This window comes from Aethalodelphis obliquidens, unplaced genomic scaffold, assembly GCF_003676395.1.
Source record: "Aethalodelphis obliquidens isolate GAN/ISIS:26980383/991018 unplaced genomic scaffold, ASM367639v1 scaffold26, whole genome shotgun sequence".
NCBI classification, from domain to species: domain Eukaryota; kingdom Metazoa; phylum Chordata; class Mammalia; order Artiodactyla; family Delphinidae; genus Aethalodelphis; species Aethalodelphis obliquidens.
Window position 1 is genome coordinate 15,547,984 of NW_020837970.1, and position 19,348 is coordinate 15,567,331.

Sequence of the window (19,348 nt, forward strand, 5' to 3'; positions counted from 1 at the left end):
TGCAGATAGCCAGCATGAAAAGAAGCTCAATATTGCTAATTATTAGAGAAGTGCAAATCAAGACTACAATGAGGTATCACCTCACACTGGTCAGAATGGCCATTTTTCAAAAAGTCTACAAATAATATATGCTCGAGGGGAGACCTTCAAGATGTCGGAGGAGTAAGACATGGAGATCACCTTCCTCCCCACAAATACATCAAAAACACATCTACATGTGGAACAACTACAGAACACCTCTGAACACTGGCAGAAGACCTCAGACTTCCCAAAAGGCAAGAAAATCCCCATGTACCTGGGTAGGGCAAAAGAAAAACCAGAGACAAAAGAATAGGGATGGGACCTGCACTTCTGGGAGGGAGCTGTGAAGGATGAAAAGTTTCCACACTCTAGGGAGCCCCTTCACTGGCGGGGACAGGCGGTGGGCGGGGTGGAAGCTTCAGAGCCACAGAGGAGAGTGCAGCAACAGGAGTGCAGAGGGCAAAGTGCACTTCCTGCACAGAGGATTGGTGCCAACCAGCACTCAACAACCTGAGACGCTTGTCTGCTCACCTGCTGGGGCAGGTGTGGGCTGGGAGCTGAGGCTTGCGCTTTGGAGTGCAGACCCCAGGGAGAGGACTGGGGCTGGCTGCGTGAAGACAGCCTGAAGGGGGCTAATGCGCCACAACAAGCCAGGAGGGAGTCAGGGAAAAAGTCTGGACCTGCCGAAGAGGCAACAGACCATTGTTTTGGGGTGCACAAGGAGAGGGGATTCCTTCCCCCTGTGCCCACAGAAGTAAGAGCACTGAATAAGCGAGATCCAGAGATGGGCGTGAGCTGCAGCTATCAGCTCGGACCCCAGAGAGGGGCAGGAAATGCTAACTCTGCTGCCACTGCCACCAAGAGTCCTCTGTGCAATCACAGGTTACTATCCACACCCTCCCTGGGAGCCTGTGCAGCACACCACTGACAGGGTCCTGAGATCCAGGGACAACTTCCCCAGGGCGAACACACGACATGCCTCAGGCTATCGCAATGTCATGCTGAATTCTGCCACTGCAGGCTCGCCCTGCATTCCAATTATGACTACAGTACCTCTCACTCTCCCTGGCCTGAGTGAGCAAGAGAGCCCTAATCAGCTGCTGCTTTAACCCCCTCCTGTCTGGGCAGGGAACAGATGCCTCAGGGTGACCTACACGCAGAGGTGGGGCCAAAATGAAAGCTGAACCCCAGGAGCTGTGCGAACAAAGAAGAGAAAGGGAAAATTCTCCATGCAGCCTCAGGAGCAATGGGTTAAATCCGCACAATCAACTTGATGAACCCTGCATCTATGGAATAACTGAATACACAAAGAATGTTTCCAAAATTGAGGCAGTGGACTTTGGGAGCAACCGTAGACTTGGGGTTTGCCTTCTGTGACTGATTTGTTTCTGATTTCTATGCTTCTCTTAGTTTAGTTTTTAGTGCTTGTTATCATTGCTGGATTTGTTTATTGGTTTGGTTGCTCTCTCTCTTTTTAAAATTTATTTATTTATTTATTTATTTTATTTCCTTCTTTTCTTCCTTTTCTTCCAAGCCGTGTGGGTGACAGGGTCTTGGTGCTCTGGCCAGGTGTCAGGCCTGAGCCTCGGAGGTGAGAGGGCCAAGTCGAGGACACTGGACCACCAGAGACCTCTCAGCTCCATGTAATATCAATCGGTGAGAGCTCTCCCAGAGATCTCCATCTCAACACTAAGACCCAGCTCCACCCAATGGCCAGAAAGCTCCAGTGCTGGGTTTCCCATGCCAAACAACTAGGAAGACAGGAACACAACCCCACCCATTAGCAAAGAGGCTGCCTAAAGTCATACTGAGTTCACAGACACCCCAAAACACACCACCGGAAGTGGTCCTGGGCACCAGAAAGACAAGATCAAACCCCACCCACCAGAACACAGGCACCAGTCACCTCCACCAGGAAACCTACACAACCCTCTGAATCAACCTCACCTACTGGGGGCAGACACCAAAAACAATGGGAACTACGAACCTGCATCCTGTGAAAAGGAGACCCCCAAACACAGTAAGTTAAACAAAATGAGAAGATAGAAAAAGATGCAGCAGATGAAGAAGCAAGGTAAAAACCCACCAGACCAAATAAATGAAGAGGTAATAGGCAGTCTACCTGAAAAAAAATTCAGAATAATGGTAGTAAAGATGATCCAAAATCTTGAAAATAGAATGGAGAAAATATAAGAAAAGTTTAACAAGGACCTAAGAACTAAAGAGCAAACAAAAATGATGAACAACACAATAAATGAAATTAAAAATTCTCTAGAAGGAATTAATAGCAGAATACCTGAGGCAGAAGAACAGATATTGTGACCTGGAAGATAAAATAGTGGAAATAACTACTGCAGAGCAGAATAAAGTAAAGAGAATGAAAAGAATTGAGGACAGTCTCAGAGACCTGTGGGACAACATTAAACACACCAACACTCAGATTATAGGGGTCCCAGAAGAGAAGAGAAAAAGAAAGGGTCTGAGAAAATATTTGAAGAGATGATAGTTGAAAACTTCCTTAACATGGGAAAGGAAATAGTCAATCAAGTCCAAGAAGTGCAGAGAGTCCCATACAGGATAAATCCAAAGAGAAACACGCCAAGACACATATAAGCAAACTATCAAAAATTAAATACAAGGAAAAAATATTAAAACAGCAAGAGAAAAGCAACAAATAACATAAAAGGGAATCCCCATAAGGTTAACAGCTGATCTTTCAGCAGAAACTCTGCAAGCCAGAAGGGAGTGGCAGGACATATTTAAAGTGATGAAAGGGAAGAAACTACAACCAAGATTACTCTAGCCAGCGAGGATATCATTCAGATTTGATGGAGAAATTAAAACCTTTACAGACAAGCAAAAGTTAACAGGATTCAGCACCACCAAACCAGCTTTGCAATAAATGCTAAAGGAACTTCTCTAGGCAGGAAACAAAAGAAAAGGAAAAGACCGACAATAACAAACCCAAAACATATTAAAAAATGGGAATAGGAACATACATATCAATAACTACCTTAAATGTAAATGGATTAAATGCTCCAACCAAAAGTCACAGACTGGCTGAATGGATACAAAAACAAGACCTGTATATATACTGTCTACAAGAGACCCACTTCAGACCTAGGGACACATACAGACTGAAAGTGAGGGGATGGAAAAAGATATTCCATGCAAATGGAAATCAAAAGAAAGCTGGAGTAGGAAATCTCATATCAGACAAAATAGACTTTAAAATAAAGACTATTACAAGAGACAAAGAAGGACACTACATAATGATCAAGGAATCAATCCAAGAAGAAGATATAATAATTGTAAATATTTATGCACCCAACATAGGGCACTTCAATACATAAGGCAAATGCTAACAGTCATAAAAGGGGAAATCGACAGTAACACATTCATAGTAGGGGACTTTAACACCCTAGTTTCACCAATGGACAGATCATCCAAAATGAAAATAAATAAGGAAACACCAGCTTTAAATGATGCATTAAACAAGATGGACTTAATTGATATTTATAGGACATTCCATCCAAAAACAACAGACTACACTTTCTTCGCAAGTGCTCATGGAACATTCTCCAGGATAGATCATATCTTGGGTCACAAATCAAGCCTCAGTAAATTTGAGAAAATTGAAATTGTATCAAGTATCTTTTCCAACCACAATGCTATGAAACTAGATATCAATTACAGGGAAAAAAACCTAAAAAATACAGACACATGGAGGCTAAATAATATGCTACGAAATAACCAAGAGATCACTGAAGAAATCAAAGAGGAAATAAAAAGTACCTAAAAACAAATGACAATGAAAACACGATGACCCAAAATCTGTGGGATGCAGCCAAAGCAGTTCTAAGAGGGAAGTTTCTAGCAATAAAATCCTCCCTCAAGAAACAAGAAAAATCTCAAATAAACCACCTACCCTTACACCTAAAGCAATTAGAGAAAGAAGAAGAACAACAAAAAACCCAAAGTTAGCAGAAGGAAAGAAATCATAAAGATCAGATCAGAAATAAATGAAAAAGAAATGAAGGAAACAATAGCAACAATAAATAAAACGAAAAGCTGTTTTTTTGAGAAGATAAACAAAATTGATAAACCATTAGCCATACTTATCCAGAAAAAAAAGAAGACTCAAATCAATAGAATTAGAAATGAAAAAGGAGAAGTAACAACTAACATTGCAGAAATACAAAGGATCATGAGGGATTACTACAAGCAACTATATGCCAATAAAATGGACAACCTGGAAGAAATGGACAAATTCTTAGAAAAGCACAACCTTCCAAGACTGAACCAGGAAGAAATAGAAAATAAGAACAGACCAATCACAAGCACTGAAATTGAAATTGTGATTAAAAATCTTCCAACAAACTAAAGCCCAGGACCAGATGGATTCACAGGCGAATTCTATCAAACATTTAGAGAAGAGCTAACAGCCATCCTTCTCAAACTCTTCCAAAATATAGCAGAAGGAGGAACACTCCCAAACTCATTCTACGAGGCCACCATCACCCTGATACCTAAACCAGACAAAGATGTCCCAACGAAAGAAAACTACAGGCCAATATCACTGATGAACATAGATGCAAAAATCCTCAACAAAATACTAGCAAATAGAATCCATCAGCACATTAAAAGCATCATACAGCATGATCAAGTGAGGTTTATCCCAAGAATGCAAGGATTCTTCAATATACGCAAATCAATCAATGTGATACACCATATTAACAAACTGAAGGATAAAAACCATATGATAATCTCAATAGATGCAGAAAGAGCTTTCAACCAAATTCAACAACGATTTACCATAAAAACTCTCCAGAGAGTAGGCATACAGGGAACCTAACTCAACATAATAAAGGCCATATATGACAAACCTACAGCCAACATCGTTCTCAATGGTGAAAAACTGAAAGCATTTCCTCTAAGATCAGGAACAAGACAAGGTTGCCCACTATCACCACTATTATTCAACATAGTTTTGGAAGTTTTAGCCTCAGCAATTAGAGAAGAAAAAGAAATAAAAGGAATACAAATCAGAAAATAAGAAGTAAAACTTTCACTGTTTGCAGATGACATGATACTATACATAGAGAATCCTAAAGATGCTACCAGAAAACTACTAGAGCTAATCAATGAATTTGGTAAAGTAGCAGGATACAAAATTAATACAGAGAAATTTCTTGCATTCCTATACACTAACGACGAAAAATCCAAAAGAGAATTTAAGGAAACACTCCCACGCACCACTGCAACAAAAAGAATAAAATACCTAGGAATAAACCTACCTACGGAGACAAAAGACCTGTATTCAGAAAACTGTAAGACACTGGGCTTTTCTGGTGGTGCAGTGGTTGAGAATCTGCCTGCCAATACAGGGGACACGGGTTTGAGCCATGGTCTGGGAAGATCCCACATGCCGTGGAGCAACTGGGCCCGTAAGCCACAACTACTGAGCCTGTGCGTCTGGAGACTGTGCTCTGCAATGAGAGGCCGCGATAGTGAGAGGCCCGCACACTGCAATGAAGAGTGGCCCCCGCTTGCCGCAACTAGAGAAAGCCCTTGCACAGAAACGAAGACCCAACACAGCCAAAAAAAAATATATATTAATTTAAAAAAAAAAGATTCCACATCTTCCCCCAATGTTGGCTTTCCTTTAAAAAAACTACAAAAAAACTATAAGACACTGATGAAAGAAATTAAAGACAATACAATCAGATGGAGAGATATACCATGTTCTTGGATTGGAAGAATCAACACTGTAAAAATGATTATACTACTCAAAGCAATCTACAGATTCTGTGCAATCCCTCTCAAAGTACCAGTGTCATTTTTCACAGAACTAGAACAGAAATTTTACAATTTGTGTAGAAACACAAAAGACCCAAAACAGCCAAAGCAATCTTGACAAAGAAAAACAGAGCTGGAAGAATCAGGCTCCCTGACTTCAGACTATACTACAAAGCTACAGTAATCAGGACTGTATGATACTGGCACAAAAACAGAAATATAGATCAATGGAACAGGATAGAAAGCCCAGAGATAAACCCACGCACATATGGTCACCTTATCTTTGATAAAGGAGGCAAGGATATACAATGGAGAAAAGACAGTCTCTTCAATAAGTGGTGCTGGGAAAACGGGACAGCTACATGTAAAAGAATGAAATTAGAACACTCCCTAACACCATATACAAAAATAAGCTCAAAATGGGTTAAAGAGCTAAATGTAAGGCCAGACACTATGCAACTCTTAGAGGAAAACATAGGCAGAACACTCTATGACATAAATCACAGCAAGATCCTTTTTGACCCACCTCCTAGAGAAATGGAAATAAAAACAAAAGTAAACACATGGGACCTAATGAAACTTAAAAGCTTTTGCACAGGAAAGGAAACCATAAACAAGACCAAAAGACAACCCTCACAATGGGAGAAAATATTTGCAAATGAAGCAACTGACAAAGGATTAATCTCTAAAATATACAAGCAGCTCATGCAGCTCAGTATTAAAAAACAAACAATCCTACCCAAAAATGGGTGGAAGACCTAAACAGACATTTCTCTAAAGGAGATATACAGACTGCCAACAAACACATGAAAGAATGCTCAACATCACTAATCATTAGAGAAGTGCAAATCAAAACCACAATGAGGTATCACCTCACACCAGTCAGAATGTCCATCATCCAAAAATCTACAAACAATAAATGCTGGAGAGGGTGTGGAGTAAAGGGAACCCTCTTGCACTGTTGGTGGGAATGTAAATTGATACAGCCACTATGGAGAACAGTATGGAGGTTCCTTTAAAAACTAAAAATAGAACTACCATATGACCCAGCAATTCCACTACTGGGCATATACCCTGAGAAAACCATAATTCAAAAAGAGACATGTACCACAGTGTTCACTGAAGCACTATTTACGATAGGCAGGACATGGAAGCAATCTATGTGTCCATCGACAGATGAATGGATAAAGAAGGTGTGGCACATACACACAATGGAATATTACTCAGCCATAAAAAGAAATGAAATTGAGTTACTTGTAGTGAGTTGGATGGACCTAGAATCTGTCATACAGAGTGAAGTCAGAAAGAGAAAAATAAATACCATATGCTAACACATATATATGGAATCTAAAAAAAAAAAGAAAAGAAAAAGGTCAGAAGAACCTAGGGGCAAGACAGGAATAAAGACGCAGATGTAGAGAATGGACTTGAGGACATGGGGAGGAGGAAGGGTAAACTGGGACAAAGTCAGAGATTAGCACTGGCACATATACACTACAAAATGTAAAATAGATAGCTAGTGGGAAGCAGCTGCATAGCACAGGAAGATCAGCTCAGTGCTTTGTGACCACCTAGAGGGATGGAATAGGGAGGGTGGGAGGGAGACGTAAGAGGGAGGGGATATGGGGATATATGTATACATATAGCTGCTTCACTTTGTTATACAGCAGAAACATAACATTGTAAAGCAATTATACTCCAATAAAGATGTTAAAAAAAATATGCTAGAGAGGGTGTAAAAAAGTGGAACCTTCCTACACTGTTGGTGGGAATGTAAATTGGTACGGCCACTATGGAGACCAGTATGGAGGTTCCTTAAAAAACTAAAAATAGAGTTACCATATGATCCTGCAATCCCACTCCTGGGAATATATCCAGAGAAAACTCTAATTGAAAAAGATACATGCACGCCAGTGTTCATAGCAGCAGTATTTATAATAGCCAAGTCGTTGAAGCAACCTAAATGTCCCTCGACTGATGAATGGATAAGGAAGATGTTGTGTGTGTGTACACACACACACACAATGGACTGTTACTCAGTTCTAAAAAGAATGAAATAATGCCATTTGCAGAAACATGGATGGACTTAGAGATTATCATATTAAGTGAAGTAAGTCAGTGAAAGACAAATATCATATGATATCACTTACATGGGAAATCTTAAAAAAAAAAGGATATAAGTGAACTTATTTATAAAACAGAAATAGACTCACAGACATAAAAAACAAAAGGGGATAGTGGAGTCGGGGGGAGAGGGGAGCAGGGAGAGATAAACTAGGAGTTTGTGATTAACACATACACATTACTCTTTATAAAACAGGTAAACAACAAGGACCTATTATATAGCACAGGGAACTATACTCAATATCTTGTAATAACCTATATTGGAAAAGAATCTGTAAAAGAATATATATATGTATAAATGAATCACTTTGCTGTACACTTGAAACTAACACAACATTGTAGACTAACTATATTTCAATATAAAAAAGAACATTGCATGATCCAAGGTTAATATATAAATATCAGCTGTATTTGTATATGCTACCAAAAACAATAGAAAAAAATGTACTTTAAAAAATAACACTTAACAGGGGCTTCCCTGGTGGCGCAATGGTTGAGAGTCCGCTTGCCGATGCAGGGGACACAGGTTTGCACCCTGGTCCAGGAAGGTCCCACATGCCGCGGAGCGGCTGGGCCCGTGAGCCATGGCCGCTGAGCCTGCGTGTCCGGAGCCTGTGCTCCGCAATGGGAGAGGCCACAACAGTGAGAGGCCCGCGTACTGCAAAAAAAAAAACACACAAAAAAAACACTTAACAATATCATTCAAAAACAAATTATTTGGGAATAAATTTGATGAAAGATCTGTAAGACATTTATCCCACAATTATAAATCATTGTGAGAAAATTTAACAAGGTCCTAAATGAATATGTGTATATATATATATATATATATATATATATATATATATATATATATAAAATGTTCCTGGAATAGAAAATTTGATACTATTAAGGTGGTAATTTTCCCCAATTTGAACTACAGATTCAACATTATCCTAATTCCAAGCAGCATTTTTTTTGTAGCTAATCAAGAAACTGATTCTAAAGTTTAATGGAAATCCAAAGGATGAAGCATAAACTATCTTGAAAAAGAACAAAAGTGGAGCACTTACACCACCTGAATATAAAGCTACAGTTATCAAGTACAATGGGGGTATTCATACATTGGTACACTGCAGATTAATGAAACAGAACAGAGTCCAGAAATAAATTCACACATATATGAGAATTGATTTTTGACAAAATAGCTGAGATCATTCATCAGGAAATGAAGATCTTTTTCAACAATAAATGTTGGCACAACTGGACAGCTCTATGGAAAAAACGTAATCTTGGCCTTTGTCTGACAGCATACACAAAAATTAATTTGAGATGCATCAAAGGTCTAAACATAAAATCTAAACCTTTAAAGCCTTTAAAAGAAAATACAGGGGAATATCTTCATGAATTGGAGGTGGGCAAATATTTCAGATGACACACAAAAACCACTAGCCATGAAATTTAAAACTCACAAATTGGATTTCATAAAAAGTATAAGTTTCTGATCATCAATACCATAAGAAAATAAAAAGACATGCCAAAGAGTGGACGAATACATTCTCAATACACACATTTAAAAAGGACTTGGATCCAGACTTCATGAGCAACTCTTACAAATCAATAAGACAAAGAAAAAACACTTTGTAAATGGGCAAAAACCTCCCACAGACACTTGCCAAAAGGTGTACAAATGCCCAATAAGCACTTAAAAGAAGTTCTACATCACTAGTCATCAGAGATATGCAAATTAAAAACATAATGACTACCATGTCATACCCTTTAGAGTAACTAAGATTTAAAGGAATGACAATACTTCCACACCACTTCCTCTTTCCTTTTGTTCTTCCCTTTCAAAATGATTCAGTCCTCAGGCCATTATGTGGAACAAAGCAAGGTAGGTGCCACACAGTGGAGACTGGAGGAGAGGGAACAGCCACAATGGGTTAGAACAGCGCTCTAGGAGGGTGAGGGGGGCAACCATGTTCAGGGACAGTCCAACGTGGCATATTAGAGCATAAGCAGGGTGAGACAGGTGCTTATACAGAGGGAAGCCCAGTGTTGGATGTCAGAGCTTGAACAGGAAGAGCAGAGAGTCCATACAGGAGACAGCCCAACATGGGGACTTAGAGCCTGAGCCAAACATGTAGAGTCAGAGCCTAAGTGGATGAAGAAGGTCATCTACTTGGATGGGAGGCCCAAAGCTTGAACCTGAGCAAGGAGAGGAGGGTGTTCTGGTAGAGGAGTGATCAGGAGTGGAGTGTCAGAGAGTAAGCAGAGTGAAGAGGGTGATCCCACTGGGGATTCAAATGATCAAAATGAACATCTTCAGTAAAAGGACAAAGTAAAGTCGTGTCCCTTCTATGATAATCTTGTCAAAGATGTATAACGTGAATGTAATTGTGAAGAAAGATCAGAAACCCTCAATTTGGGGCCATTCTACAATGTAATTGGCATGGACACTTCAAAACTGTAAAAAAGGAAACAAGAACAGTTCCAGTGATGGAGAGTAAAGACATTTGACAATTAAATGCAATATATACTTTTTGAACTGGATCCTTTTACTAGAAAGAACATTACTGGAACAATTGTTAAAGCTTGAATAGTGTCTGAGGATTAGATGGTTGTGATGCACCAATATTAACTTACTACTTATGATGGTTATGTAGGAGAATTTCCTTGTTTGTATTAAATACACACTAAAGAATTAGGGGGAGTTGGGGTACCAGGTTGGCCATTTATTCTAAAATGGTGAAAGAAAAATACTCTTTGTACCGTACTTGCAACTTCTGTGATTGTGCTATTTTTTTTAAATTATTAAAATTATAATGACACAAAAAAGATAATACCAAGTATTGGTGAGGCTATAGAGCAGCTGTCCCCGGTAGATGGTTAAATGGTACAACCACTTTGGAATATTGTATGTCAGTTTCTTATGAAATTAAAGTTATACCTACTTTATGACCTAGTAATTCCACTTCTAGAAATATCCACAAAAGGGCTTGTACTAACATGTACTTAGCAGATTTAGTTGACATAGTTTCAAACTGCAAAGAACCCAAATGTCCATCAATAAGTGAATGGGTAAGTTGTTGTTTATCCATACAATGGAGTACTATTCAGCAATATACAGGAACTGCTATTACACAGAAAAACATGGTTGAATCTCAAAAGAATAACATCGAGTGAAAGAAGCCAGACCTAGATGAATTTACACTTACGATTCCATTTATATGAGGTTCAAGAACAGTTAAAACAAAACCACAGAGATTGAAATTAGAATAGTTGTTGCTTTGGGGAAATGGAGATTGATTGGAAAGGGACAAGAGGGAACTTTGTGGGTGTGGAAATGTTTTATATCTTGATTGGATGGGGGTTATTTGAGTGTATATATTTGTCAAAACTCATCAAACTGGGCTTCCCTGGTGGCGCAGTGGTTGAGAGTCCGCCTGCCGATGCAGGGGACACGGGTTCGTGCCTCAGTCCGGGAGGATCCCACTTGCCGAGGAGCGGCTGGGCCCGTGAGCCATGGCCGCTGAGCCTGCGCGTCCGGAGCCTGTGCTCCGCAACGGGAGAAGCCACAACAGTGAGAGGCCCGCGCACCGCAAAAAAAACCAAAAACAAAAAACAACAACTCATCAAACTATACACTTAAAATCTATGCATGTTATTTGTATGCTTCAACTTAAAAGGCCAATTTTTTAAAATGCACTAAATCATTATCAATGGTTATCTCTAGAGGGTAGGATTCTTTCACTTTCTACACTATGTATTTCCGAAGTATTTGGACTTTTTTCCAACAAGCATGTCCTACTTATTTAAAAGAGCCACATTTAGAATCTAAAAAATATAATTACATAATAGTAGGGAGCACCAAAGGGTGCTCAAGAAGGTAGTTGTTTGGGGAGAAAATTAAGTTACATCTTCTCCTTTTAAAATATACCAAAAAAAAAAAAAAGTTCAGGTAAGTCAAAGAGTTAATGTATAAAACCCAGCCACAATTTTAAATCAAGCCATAACTAATAGAAAACAGAAGTTAATACTCATCTGATTTCTGAGGCAGATAAACTATTTAATATTAAAAGCAATGTTAGGAACTCTAAAGGAGTAGATTTCTGCTACATAAACATACTGCTATATAATAAAATATAAACAAAATTAAATGCAACAGGAAGTGGGAGATTTATAAAAACATAACATTTGACAGATTTATAGGCAAAGTATGTGAATTCTAGAAATGAAGGAAGACTAGAGGAAAGGAAGGAGGAAGGGAGAGAGAAAAAAAGTAGGAAGGAAAGAGAAAAAAGAAGAAAAGGAAAAGAGAGCAAAGGGGAAGGGAGGGGAGGGACTTTAGGACAGAAGGAAAGGAAGCGGGGGGGGGGGGGGGGGAGAAGAGAAATGGCTAATCAACAAGTGAATAAAAAATAAACCTGAAATTTTACCTTTCAAATTAGCACACATTATTTTTACATTACAGTATTTGATGGCAGTCATAGAGTGGCAAGACGAATACTTGGTCACATGTAAGAGCGTAAATTACTACATTTCTGGAAACCAATCTAGCAATGTGTATCAATAATCTTTAATATGTTTCTATTCTTTGAATCAGAAATGTCTCTTTTTGGAATCTGTCTAAAGGAAGCAATCAAAAAAGTCGCTCTTTTCAGGATTATTCATAATAGCCAAAATAATAAAAACAACCTAAATGCCAACATTATGGAACTAGTTCGTTAAGTCACAGGATATCTGATGATTATTCTACCATTAAATGGTGTTTACAATGAGTTTTTAACGGCGCCTTTTTAAAATGCTCATAATAAATTAAAAAATAGCAAGCCGGGACTCAAGTTTGGCTCTGAAACAGAAATTCCCCGTTGGTGAAAAAAACCCACTGTCTCTAGACACACTGCATTTCCGCGCCTTCGTTATATTTAAATATTTTAAACTTTAAATGGTACCTCTGTCCCAATATGCATGTGTATTACTCAGGATTTGTTCAGGAAAACACAAGCCACTCTATGTCTTCCGGGTATAAAGGGCATAATATAGCAACAGGGGCTTACAGGACTGTTGGAAGAGCCGAGGGAGCGGAACTCAGGGCAGCTACTGCGAAGGTAGAAGTGGACGTGGAAGGTGTCAGCCTGAAGTTTGGCTCCTGAGAGCTTGCTGGGAAGCCTTCTCACTCATATCTGTGCAGCATCTGGCTGTTGCCACCTCTGCAGAATAATGGTTTCCCTCTCCTTTTTGCATTCCAAATTTCCCCCAAATTCCTTTCATGCAAACTCCTGCCTGGAAGCAGGGGTGGGAGGTGGAGAAAGGGGGTGTCTTCTGGGAAATGTAGTTCCCTACTGCTCTGCATTGCGGAGGACGGATGGGAGTGATGCTGAATGCTGAAACAGTTTCGCCAGCGCCACGTGCCAGGTCTATCTGAGAATCACCCGCATGTTTTCCTGTCGGTCAGGGAAGTAGTCAGAAGGCGACAGGTGTTAGGGTTGAATAGAAAAATAATCTAGTTTATAGATATCAGAGGTAGTATTACATTTTTATTATTGAAATAATGTGTGGCATTCCCAGCTTATTTTATTACAAATTTGCAAAACAAAACATAAACTGTATAATTTAAACCAAATTATACAACCTTTTTAGAAAGTTTAGAAAATGACAAGATTCAAAAACTGTTCACCTGAAACCTTCACATTGGTAGGAATGTAAAATGGTGCAGCCACTGTGGGAAACAGTCTGGCAGTTCCTCAAAAAATTAAACAATAGAGTTACCAGTTCCACTCCCAGGAATATTCTAAAGAAAAATGTAAATATATGTTCACACAAAACCTTGTACACTGATGTTCATAGCAGCGTTATTCTTTTTTTAAATTTTTTATTGAGGTATAGTTGATGTACAATATTATTAATAAATAAGTTTCAGGTGTACAACGTGATTCACAATTTTTAAAGGTTATACTCCATTTATAGTTATTACAAAATATTGGCTATATTCCCTGTGTTGTACAATATATCCTTGTACCTTATTTATTGATTGATTGGTTTATTGATTTGGCCGTGCTGCATGGCTTATGGGATCCTAGCTCCCCCACCAGGGACCAACCTGGGCCCTCAGCAGTGAAAGCGTGGAGTCCTAACCACTGGACCGCCAAGGAATTCCCTAGCTTTTTAATTTTATACATAGTAGTTTGTACCTCTTAATCCCCTACCCCCATCTTGCCCCTCCCTGATTCCCTCTCTCCACTGGTAAACCACTAGTTTATATCTGTGAATGTTTCTTTTTTGTTATATTCACTGGATTGCTTTATTTTTTAGATTCCACATATGAGTGATTTCATATGGTATTTGTCTTTCTGTATCTGACTTATTTCACTTAGCATAATACCCTCCAAGTCCACCCATGTTGTTGCAAATGGCAAAATTTAATTCTTTTTTATGGCTTAGTAGTATTCCATTATATATATACCACATCTTCTCTATCCATTCATCTGCTGATGGATGTTTATGTTGTTTCCATATCTTGGCAACTGTATATAATGCTATGAACATTGGGGTACATGTTTCTTTTTGAATTATTGTGTTTTTTGTGGTTATATACCCAGGAGTGGAATTGCTGGGTCATATGGTAGGGTAGTTCTATTTTTAGTTTTTTGAGAAACCTCCATACTGTTTCCCCACAGTGGCTGCATCAATTTACATTAACAGTGTATGAGGGTTCATTTTTCTCCATATCCTCCCAACATTTGTTATTTGCGTTCTTTTTGATGATAGCCATTCTGACATGTGTGAGGTGATATCTCATTGTGGTTTTCATTTGTATTTCCCTGATTATTAGTGATGTTGAGCACCTTTTCATGTACTTGTTGGCTATCTATATGTCTTATTTGGAAAAATGTCTATTCAGATCTTCTGCCCATTTTTTAGCTGGGTTTTTTTTTTTCATGGTGAGTTGTATGAGCTATTTATATATTTTGGATATTAACCCCGTATTGGTCCTATTATCTGCAAATATTTTCTCCTATTCAGTAGGGTGTCTTTTAATTTTGTTGATGGTTTCCTTTGCTGTGCAAAAGCTTTTAAGTTTAATTAGGTTCCATTTAAAAAATTTTTGCTTTTATTTCCCTTACTTTAGGAGACAGATCAAAAAAATATATATTGCTACAATTTATGTCAAAGAGTGTTCCACCTATGTTTTCCTTTAGGAGTTTTATGGTTTCCAGTCTTACATTTTGAATTTATTTTTGTATATGGTGTTAGAGCATGTTTTAATTTCATTCTTTTCCATGTAGCTGTACAGTTTTCCAGGCACCACTTATTGAAGAGACTGTCTTTTTTCCACTGTCTATTCTTGCCTCCTTTGTTGTAGATTAATTGATGATAAGTGCATGGGTTTATTTCTGGGCTGTCTATTCTGTTCCATTGATTTACATGTCTGTTTTTGTGCTAGTACCATACTGTTTTGATTACTGTAACTTTGTAGTATTGTCTAAAGTCAAGGAGCGTGATATCTCCAGCTCTGTTTTTCTAAACATTGTTTTGGCTACTCAGGGTCTTTTTTGTTTTTGTACAAATTTTAAAATTATTTGTTCTAGCTCTGTGAAAAATACCCTTAGTATTTTGATAGGGATTACATTGAATTTGTAGATTGCCTTGGGTAATATGGTCATTTTAATATTATATCTTCCAGTCTATGAACATGGTATATCTTTCCATGTGTTTGTGTCATCTTCAATTTCTTTCATCAGTGACTTATAGTTTTCCAAGTACAGGTCTTTGCTTCCTTAGGCAGGTTTGTTCCTATTTTATTCTTTTTGATGTGATTGTAAATGGGATTGTTTCCTTAATTTCTCTTTCTGATAGTTTGTTGTTGTTAGTGTATAGGAATGCAAGAGATTTCTGTGCATTAATTTTGTGTCCAGCAACTTTACCAAATTCATTGATTAGCTCTAGTAGTTTTCTGGTGGCATCTTTAGGATTTTTTATGTATAGTATCATGTCATCTGCAAACAGTGACAATTTTACTTCTTCTTTTCCAATTTGGATTCCTTTTATTTCTTTTTCTTCTCTGATTGCCATGGCTAGGACTTCCAAAGCTATGTTGAATAATAGTGGCGAAAGTGGACATCCTTGTCTTGTTCCTGATCTTAGAGGAAATGCTTTCGGCTTTTCACCATTTAGAATGATGTTTGCTGTGGGTTTGTCGTATATGACCTTTATTATGTTGAGGTAGGTTCCCTCTGTGCCCAGTTTCTGGAGAGTTTTTTATCACAGATGGATGTTGAATTTTATTAAAAGATTTTTCCTCATCTATTGAAATGATCATATGGTTTTTATTATTCAATTTGTTAATGTGGTGTATCACATTGATTTGCAGATATTGAAAACTCCTTACATCCCTGGGATAAATCCCACTTGATCATGGTGTATGATCCTTTTAATGTATTATTGGATTCTGTTTGCTGGTATTTTGTTGAGGATTTTTGCATCTACGTTCATCAGTGATATTGGCCTGTAATTTTCTCTTTTTTTGTGATATCTTTGTCTGGTTTTGTCTGGTGATGGTGGATTCATAGAATGAGCTCAGAAGCATTCCTTCCTCTGCCACTTTTTGGAATAGTTTCAGAAGGATAGGTATTAACTCTTTTCTAAATGTTTGGTAGAATTCACCTGTAAAGCCATCTCTGATCCTGGAGTTTTGTTTGTTGGGAATTTTTGTTTGTTTTTGTTTGTTTGTTTTATTTTGTTTGTTTTTTACTGATTCAATTTCAGTACTGGTAATTGGACTGTTCACATTCTCCATTTCTTCCTGGTTCAGTCTTAGGAGACTGTACATTTTTAAGAATTTATCCATTTCTTCTAGGTTGTCCATTTTAAGCAGTAACAGCCGAAACATAGAAACAATCCAAATATCCACCAACTAATGAATGAAAAAGCAAATGTGGTATATCCACACAATGGAATATTATCTGGTCATGAAAAGAAATGAATTACTGATACATACTACAACATGGATGAATCTTGAAAATAGTATGCTGAGTGAAAGACACAAAGGCCACATACTTTATGATTTCATTTATATGAAATGTCCAGAATAGGCAAGTATATAGAAACAGAAAGTCAATTAGGGTCTAGGGAAAATGGGGACTGTGGAGTGATTGTTAATAGTAATTGCTACTACCAGGTTTCTTGGGGGGGGGGTGATTAAAATGTTCTAAAATTAGATAGTGGTGATGGTTGTGAACACACTAAAAATCATCAACTTGTACACTTTAAAAATTGTGGTAAAATATACATAACATAAAATTTATCATTTTAACAATTTTAAAATGTACAGTTCAGTGAAATTCAGTACATTTACATTGTTGTGCGACCATCTCCACTATACATCTCCAGAACTCTTTTCATATTACAAACTAAAACTCCATAGCCTATTAAACAATAACTCCTCATGCCCTCCTCTCTCCAGCCCTTGGCAACCACCATTCTACTTTCTGTCTTTATGATTTTGACTTCTTTAGGTACCTCATGTAAGTGGATCGTACTGTATTTTTCTTTTTGCGAGCAGCTTATTTCACTGAGATAATGTCCTCAAGGTTCGTCCAGGCTGGAGCATGTGTAAGAATTTCCTTTCTTTTAAAAGGAAGATAATATTCAGTATATATGTGAATATATACACTGGTTGTATATATTCAGGTTGCTTCAACCTTTTGGCTGTTGTGAATAATGCTGTTATGCACATAGGTGTTCAAAATATCTTTTTAAAACCCTGCTTTCAGTACTTCTGGGTTTATCCCTAGGATTGGAATTGCTGGGTCATAGAGAAACTCTGTTTTTCATTTTTTTGAGGAACCACCATACTGTTTTCCATAATTGCTGCACTATTTTATCTTCCCACCAGCAATGCACATGGGTTCCAGTTTCTCCATATTCTTGCCAACATTTGTTATTTTCTGTTTAAAGAAAAATTTTTTTTAAATGATAGTCACCTTAATGGACGTGAAATGGTATCTTACTGTGGGTTTTTTTTTTTACGCTTCACAAATTTGCATGTCATCCTTGTGCGGAGGTCATCCTAAACTCTGTTATCATCTCAATTTTAGTATATGTGCTGCTGAAGCAAGCACTTGTGGTTTGATTTGCATTTTCAATTGGTTGCTTTTAAGGCATTACCTCTCTTTATTAATTAATTAATTAAAAAAAATTGGGTTGTGCTGGGTCTTAGTTGCTGCAGGTGGGCTCCTTAGTTGCGGCTTGCCGGCTCCTTAGTTGTGGCACCTAGGCTCCTTAGTTGTGCCATGTGAACTCTCAGCTGTGGCATGCATGTGGGATCTAGTTCCCAGACCAGGGACTGAACCTGGGCCCCCTGCATTGGGAGCACGGAGTCTTGACCACTGTTTCACCAGGTAAGTCCCCAACTGTTCACTTTTAAAGAGTGAATTTTGTCATATAGTAATTACATCTCAATTTGAAAAACTGTTCGTTGAGAGACCCTAGAAGCACTGAGCACGCCTAATGTTCAGATCTTGGCTTCTAAATATCTTTCTTCACTAAAGCAGCCCCAATCTGGGGCAGAGAAGGTAGAAGGTAAGCCTGGGACATTTCATTGTGCCAAAAATCAAGGAAGTGCTCAAATAATGATGGGACATGTCTAAAGGACAATGGCCAAATTTGGGACAATTTGAGCATCAAAAAGAACAATGACTGTAATTGTAATATAATGCATAAATAACAATCTATGAATTCATGGTAATAAAAAGGAGAGAGAGAGAGAGAGAGAGAGAAAAAAAGTGATTCTTTATGGAAGAGGGCAAGGAATGATAGAATTTAAAAATCATCATTTTTTGCAACTCCTAATGAAATAATTGGTTCAAGCAAGGATTAGTAATATATGCTGCAGCCATTAAGTGAACAATTATCAGGAAACCATACATCCACATGGTATCATCCCCAGATTACCTATTAATTGCAAATGGAAACACATACCTTTGCAATGGAGAAGTCTGGCGATCACAACTTTAAACAAGTGATCAAATTCAACATGACAAATTGTAGAAAAGATCGATATTTGTGCTTCCTAATATGAGGCAATATTAAGTACACAACATCAACTATTAAGTATTCTTACTAAAATCGTTTGCCTGAACGTAATCAAGCTTCTCTAGACCTGATCTCCATTTTCTAGGAATTCAGGGGATAGTGGGACAAGTGAAAGGATGCCATGTAGGATATTCTACAAGGCAATTGACCTAAAATCTTCAAAAAGTCAATGCCATGAAGAAAAAGAAACAGCATCAGCAATGGGACTGCTGTACAGTCTGTCATACAGAGTGAAGTAAGTCAGAAAGAGAAAAATACTGTATGCTAATGAATATATATGGAATCTTAAAAAAAAGAAAATGGTACTGATGAACCTAGTTGTAGGGCA

At 38.0% G+C, this 19,348-nt stretch overlaps 1 non-coding gene across 1 annotated transcript; it reads right to left on the reverse strand.

The window, feature by feature from the left end:
- Positions 1-17,942: 17,942 nt before the first annotated feature.
- LOC113629380 (U6 spliceosomal RNA) lies at positions 17,943-18,047 on the reverse strand. The gene has a single exon (XR_003436512.1). It is a non-coding gene; the product is annotated as a U6 spliceosomal RNA (small nuclear RNA).
- Between the last annotated feature and the right edge of the window lie 1,301 nt (positions 18,048-19,348).